This window comes from Oryctolagus cuniculus, chromosome 16 (assembly GCF_051225735.1).
Source record: "Oryctolagus cuniculus isolate XC-2025 breed Fujian yellow rabbit chromosome 16, ASM5122573v1, whole genome shotgun sequence".
NCBI classification, from domain to species: Eukaryota; Metazoa; Chordata; class Mammalia; order Lagomorpha; family Leporidae; genus Oryctolagus; species Oryctolagus cuniculus.
The window spans coordinates 3,921,981-3,929,413 of record NC_142882.1 but is presented as its reverse complement, the minus strand read 5'-3'; positions in this window follow the sequence as shown (position 1 = coordinate 3,929,413).

Here is a 7,433-nt window from a genome sequence, read left to right as displayed (position 1 = left end):
AGGAAGCACCCAGTGATCTCACTAAAGCACATCGCTCTAAGGTAGAATCTGGATCATGTCATTCTAGGGGTAAGCACTGCTGGACAGACCACCATTAGAAGGCAAATGGTCAAGTTCTAGAAAAACACAGAAGAGCTGTCTACGTGATACCAAGTGGAGTAGTTGCCACCCTTGAGCAGGCTTCCATCAAGGAAAACACTAGGATGCTGCCTGTAATCCAAGTCAGTATGTAGAACACCCTGTACCCTACTGACATATTTCCACTTTTCTGGCTTTTTATCATGAACATGAAATTTTCTCTCCAGCTCTTTCTGCATCCTCTTTTTTTCTATACATTGCTCCATCATTGTCCAATGTCTGAACATGCAGATGTCTTCCAACATGTATTTTATTTTGGGATATTTCATACGTTGGAGACATTACATGTACCATTTTTCACAGCTTATTTCCCAGAATTGGTAAGCAAAAATAACTGTTTTGTGTGTTTAATTTTGTATTTCAGCACTACTTAACTTAGTTACTGAATCCCTGATTTCATTACACCATCCCAGTAGCAGTTGTAAATGATGCCACTTGTATATCTTACTTTTTAGTAAGTTGTATGTCATTTTTTGACAATATGCATGGAGCCAAGCCTCGGATAATTATCAGCAGAAGTTGCATTTTTTCTTCAACTTTGTGTCCAATCTTCAGCCATAACTTCTATGTTATTGAATTCTGCAAATACTCTTTAAGATTGAAAACTGATTCTTCTTTTTGTTATGTTTGAGTTGTTTTGTTCTTTTTAACAACTCTTAGATCAGTTAGATTACATCAAGTGTTTTTCTTCCATTATTCTAACTAGTATTACATCTTTTCAGGGACTATAAACTGAATTAGAGTGTATACATCACTTTGGGATTATGTAACCCATTTTAAAATACTGTTGGATTTACATTGTTTTAGATTTCAAATGTGAGAATTTATTTCAACAATAGTCTTACAATTTCATTTTGCCTAATTGTCTGGCAGTATTTGATCAATCAATTTAAGATGTTCCTGTAGAAGAAACAGAATTTTTCCATTTTTCCTGTTCTCTACAGGAGTTGAGAAAAGAGTTCCTTTCCTATGTGAAAGTTTGGTAAAAGTCATCTGAAAATTGTGGAACACATATAAGTATTGGGAATTATTTTAATAACTGTGAGGATATTTGGATTTTTCAAATATTTCTCAATGTATTGGACAAGATTTCTATCAGGAAATTTCTGAATTTCTTCTGTATTCTTCAATGTATCACCATTAAATGATTAATATGTTCTAATATTACTATTTTTAATATCTACAGAGACCTCTTCAGCTCTCTTTGTGTATACACGTGCACACACACCCACATACACCCACACACATACTGTAATCTTATTTTCATAGTGTTCCATCTTGCCTGAGGTTCATAAATTTTGCTTGTTTTCTGATCACCAACTTTAAATTCTTCCAATTTTATTTACTTCAGTTTCCTTATAATGTCCATATTTTACCTTCAAGGGCTTGTGTTGAATTTTCTGTCACTGACCAACTTGTTATACATACTTACTTTTTTTAAGACAGAATTACAGACAGAGGTAGAGACAGAGAGAGAGGACTTCTGTCTGCTGGTTCAGTCCCCAGATGGCTTCAATGGCTGGTGCTGTGCTGATCTGAAGCCAGGATCCAGGAGCTTCTTCCAAGTCTTTCATGTGTGTGCATTGGCTCAAGGACTTGGACCATCTTCTACTGTTTCACAGGACATAGCAGAGAGCAGGATCAGTAGAGGAGCAGCTAGACTAGAACCAGGGCCCATATGGGAAGCTGGCACTTCAGGCCAGGGTATTAACCCACTGTGCCATGGTTCAAGCCCTGCTATGCATACTTACTACCATGTATGTGAGCCTGTGTTCTTTTGATATAATTTGTATACATGTGTGTACATGTGTAAGCATAAGAGTATTCCTGAAGATTTATGTTTAGAGCAACAGTGACTTTCTCAAAGCTTAAGATTAGCACACTTCATGATATTTGATGAGTAGTATCCTCACGATGATATACTGTATGATTTCTAAGATAGTTTTTCATATAACACAGTTTGTTTAGAGCTGCCCTTTCTCACTCCAAGCATGCTACACTTGAATTTGGTGAAAACATTTTTATTTATACATGCACATGGAACACAGACATGATTTTCCTATACTGAATTAGCACATACACCACACTAATCCCACAAGTTATACTCTGCTGCCATAACCTTTCACTATCAACAATAAAACCTTTCACTATCAGCAATAAATATTAGAATAATACTAAATATATGTTGCAAATAACTACTCATACAACACAAGCAAAAACTGTAAAATCTTTATGATACATGTGACGTACTGCTTCATGGAACAAATCTCAGAAATCCCACACTGTTTAATGTGGTGGATATTCTCCAATTTCTGATTCCATTCATTTTTTACCATATATTTCACCATGAACTCCAACATGGTCAGCCTTCCTGTGACAATCATTCTTTCACATGCCTTCATAAATACATAGAGTAGAGTGCCATGTAAAGTTTTATCTTTTGAGAATTATTGCTGATTATAAGGATTAATCTCTAAGTGAAGGTGGAAGAATTTTCTCAGCAGTCATATTCCACATCTTCTTCTTTCCATGGAGAAGTTGAAAATTATTAGAAACAGGTGTCAACTTTCCATGACTGAGGCACTGACTTACTTACCTGTTAGATTGGAAATCTCAGTCTCAAGACAAGGTATGCAATCAAAACAAAAGGTAGGCTTTCCTTCCAGAGGGGTTTTCCTGAATCCAGGCCTGCAAGTCTCACTACATACCTGTAAGCAGCCTATGGACAAGACAAGGCCGATCTTGGCTTGTGGAATTCCTGTGATAAGAAAGTCACATACTCCCATCCTGAAGGAGAATGTGGATCAAGAACACTCTGTTAAAATTATCTGTGTTACAGGAGGCCCGATAAGTTGTTTGCATATGTTATTATCTTTAGTGCCTCTTTGAGCTACAGCTGGTTATGTATAAATATCGCTGAGACACTGGAATAAATGAGCCTTGATCAGCTCTTTGTCTTGCCTCCATTCTCCATGCCCTTGTCCCTCTTTTCATTCCTACTCCTCAGGTTCTGTTTGGCTGAGGTGGCAGGCCTGCACAGGTGGCGCCTGAACAAGGACCTGAATATGGGGGAACTATGTGAGGAATGCCAAAAAAAGAAGGAAGCTGCAAGCTTGGTAATGTGGAGGAGTAGGTAAGTACCCACTACCTATAATCCTCAGTCAGCAACAGCACAATATGGGACAAGCACAAGGAAAAAGAGAGGTAATTAAAGCCATTAAAGGTTTACTTCAGGTTCAGGGAATGGGGTTAAAGAGCAAACTGTAGGGCAATTTGTCAGTGCTCTGGAAAGGATTAGTCCTTGGTTCACTGAGGAGGGAGTTGTAGATGAGGAACATTGGGATTTATTAGAAAAAGTGTTGAATACCCATCTGCAGACTTTCAGTCCCGATGATTTTCCTGTTATGATATTTTCTTTATGGTCTCTGATAAAAGAAGCATTATCAGCACAAAAAGGAAAGGCTTGTGTTCGATCAGCTGTACAGAATCTTCAGGAAACAGTTGAGGAGGCACGCAGTCAGATATCAAAGGCAGGAGAACAGCTCTCTTGTGACACCGTGCCACAAAATTTAGCAAACCCAGAAGAGAAAAGTGTAGAATATGGACCATAGGAAAGGGACACTCTGGGTCCTTTGGGACAGGAGCCATGGCCCGAAGCTTCCCATATACCAGTCAGTTGAAAGAGGAGGTTGAATGATTAGAGAAACAGGTTTTATTGGAAAAGGCCAAACAAGATTAGTTAGACAATTCCACACTCTTCATAATCAACAGGAACTTTTCCACCCAGACCTTTCTTATTCCCATTGCCCTCTTGTTGGGGTTGAACAAGTTATTCAAAATGCTGTAAAGGCAGGAGAAGATGGGGCTGAAGTATTTTTTGCATCTTTCCCTGTGGAGGAATATCAGCAAGATGGGTAGAACATGAGGAAACATACTCCCGTATCATTTAAAATGTTGAACGAATTAAAATTTGCTTGTGAGTCTTTCAGCCCTATAGCCTCATATACAATGACATTGCTATAAAGCTTAGAATCCATGGTCTTTGCACCAGCTGGTTGGAAGACCATAGCTAGAGCATGTCTTTCTGGGGGAGATTACCTGGTATAGAAGTCAGAATTTTTTTTATAAATGCCGCAAAACTGTTCGACTTAATGCTCAGGGAGTTAATGCTGGCTGGACTTTTGATATGTTGGCAGGGGAAGGGGCATATGAGGATATCTTAGCTCAAATAGTACAGCCCATTGCTGTTTTGTAGGAGACAGCTGTGGCTGCGCACCAAGCTTGGATCACTCTCCCCTCAAAAAGAGCAAACATGGGAGAGTCACTTTCAAAAACTATACAGGGGCCTGATGAGACATATGATGATTTTGTTAATCTCTTGTTGCAAGTAGCAGGAAAGATCTTTGGGGATCCACAAGCAGGAATGGATTTTGTAAAACAATTAGCTTATGAAAATGCCAACGTCCCATGTAAGTGGGCTATTCGTCCTTATAGAAAAAAAAGACAGATTTGGATGGGTATATTAATCTATGTGCTGACATAGGACCTTCTTATACTCAAGGATTAGCCATGGCTGCCTCTCTGCATGGTATGCCATTACAAGAATCAGCAAGGAGGGCTATGCCCAATAAACAAGGGTGATATGAATGTGGGCAGCAGGGACATGTGTGAAAAAATTGTCTGAAAGTTAAAAATCAAAATAGGGATCTTCCTGGGATTTGCCCCCAGTGCAAAAGGGGAAGGCATTGGGCCAATGAATGTCACTCCAAAACTGATAAAGAAGGTAATTCATTAAAAGAACAGAGTTTGGGAAACTGGAAGTGGAGCCAGCCCCAGGCCTTGGCCCGACAGAACTGACAAATCTTTGGGGCCATGACATTTGTTCCTCAACAAAACACCTTAAATCAGTTGGTACCTTGCAGCGAGCAACTAGGGGGAGCATAGGACTGGACCTCAGTACGTCCACCTACACAGTCCTAATGCCCAAAATGGGAGCTCAGGCCCTCCCCATGGGGATCTGTGAGCTGTTGCCCAAGGGGTTCTTTGGGCTTCTGCTAGGAAGAAGCAGTACTACTATGTTTTTTATCTGAGAACTGCGATGACAATGTCATCTTAATCAGAGAAGGCACTGCCTCTACCATGGCTATATCAGTAGCAGGAGTTCCTGGATTGGTTTATGGAAATAATCATGGACTATGAAGGCTTGCATTTTTGGTGACCAAAACAAACAATCTTACTGCTACTGCATTGTCCAATATAGCCAAAGAATTGGATCAAGTTCACTCAGGAGTACTTTTAAACCATGCAGCTATCAATTACTTGCTGTTGAAAGATCATATAAATTGTGAATCTGTGCCTTGGGGATGTTGTTTTAACATAACTAACAATGTGCCTTATATAGAGTCTGTTATCGATAAGCTTAAGAGTGAAATACGACATATGTTCATTACCAAACCCCTATAATTTGGAGGGTTTCAGTGGATCCATTGGTTATTAATGTTGGCTGGACTACTACTGCTTTTCCTACTTTGTATGGAAAGTTTTTGGTGTGTTTTACAACTTACGTTAACTTCACTACAGTCTATATGGGCTGAGATCCATCATTTAAACTTCACACTAAACCTTCTTTGTAATAAAAATAATTGATATTTGGCCAAATATCGTATCCATCCATGACTCTCATCTAATGCCTAGCTGGAACGGTCCTCAGAGATGGGTAAGACATTCAGAATCCTGTACCAACCTAAGACAGGGATCTATGCCAAGCTGCCAGAGTTACCAATGACGGGTAAGAACAGAGATGACTGAGGGCAACCTAAGACAGAGGCCATTCTCAATAAAATAAAAAAGGAGGAGATGTAGGCAGCCTTTGGACAAGTCAAGGCCAATCTTGGCTTGTAGAATTCCTGGGATAAGAAAGTCACATACTCCCACCCTGAAGTGGGATGATGATCAAAAACACTGTGTTAAAATTATCTGTGTTACTGGAGGCCTGATAAGCTGCTTGCATATGTTGTTATGTTTTGTGCTTCTTTGAGCTGCAGCTGGTTATGTATAAATATTGCTGAGTCACTGGAATAAATGAGCCTTGATCAGCCTTGTTGTCTTGGCTCCATTCTCTGCACCCTTGTCCCTCTTTTCATTACCACTCCCTCCTTCGGGTTCTATCAGACTGGTGCAGCAGGCCAGCACAATTACTAATAAATCAAAGTATCTCAAAGTATCAATGATACACTATTTGCACATACCAACTCAGGCCACCTGTTAAGATCATCAATGTGAAGGGAATAATATTGTTATAACTTGCTAGTATCCATCATCATAAAAGTGGAGTGCTCTGCGGGCATATATCTACAATACTGTATCACATGAATTGCTTGGTTGCACAAATCATATGATCCATTAATTTGGCTTCTTGGAAACCATTGTCTTAAGTCATAATGCAAAGATTGATGCCCTAACATATATCTTCTATCAAAGATCTATGTACTGTCTTGCTAATAACTGCATTAAGGTAGGAGCCAGTTAGAAAGTGAGAAACATTCTAAAATTGGTTTCAAATAAAATTATGCTAGACCTAAAAGATATATTTAGGCCTGAATAATCATAAAGGAAAAATATTTTTCATATTCTACTGTGGAAGGAAAACATAAGGGAGGAGGCAGAATAACCTATATTTTGAAATATCTATATTTAGGTAGTTGTCTAAACACAAAAATGTTAATCATATGTAATGAAACATTTTCTGTCTTGGTCTATCTTTTATTTTCCTTGGGATTTTTTTAAAAATGCATTTCCATGGACTCCAAAACAAGTTCCTTGCAGAAAAGTTGATCAGAGCAGGAAGAAGAGCTCAAGTAAACACAAGGACGTTCATTTCATGTCAACCATTGGGAGACAGTGTTTTGCCTAGGCATAAAGGATTTCTGAGCTGATCAAAGTGGAGAAGAAGAGAAGCCAATTCCTCTCTTTTCTTCTATGAGGAGAAGCAGTCTCTCACTTCACCAATAAGAGATAGGTGAAAAAGAAATGTGATCATGAAGCCACAAATAAATTATCAACAATTTCTGTCTATGTGAGTTAAGGGATGGACAGGCCAGGGACACAGAACTTTATCTAACCATTAATCTAACCATTTGCAGAATCCTCAAGAAGTAACTGTCAGGACAGCCTTCAGAAATAAGAATAAAGCAAAGGCCACTTACACTTGGCATATAACATGGGATTATTGATGCTTCTGTTAGTGATGTATCTATACATGGGGGGACCAGCAATCTCCATATCTCCATCATTAT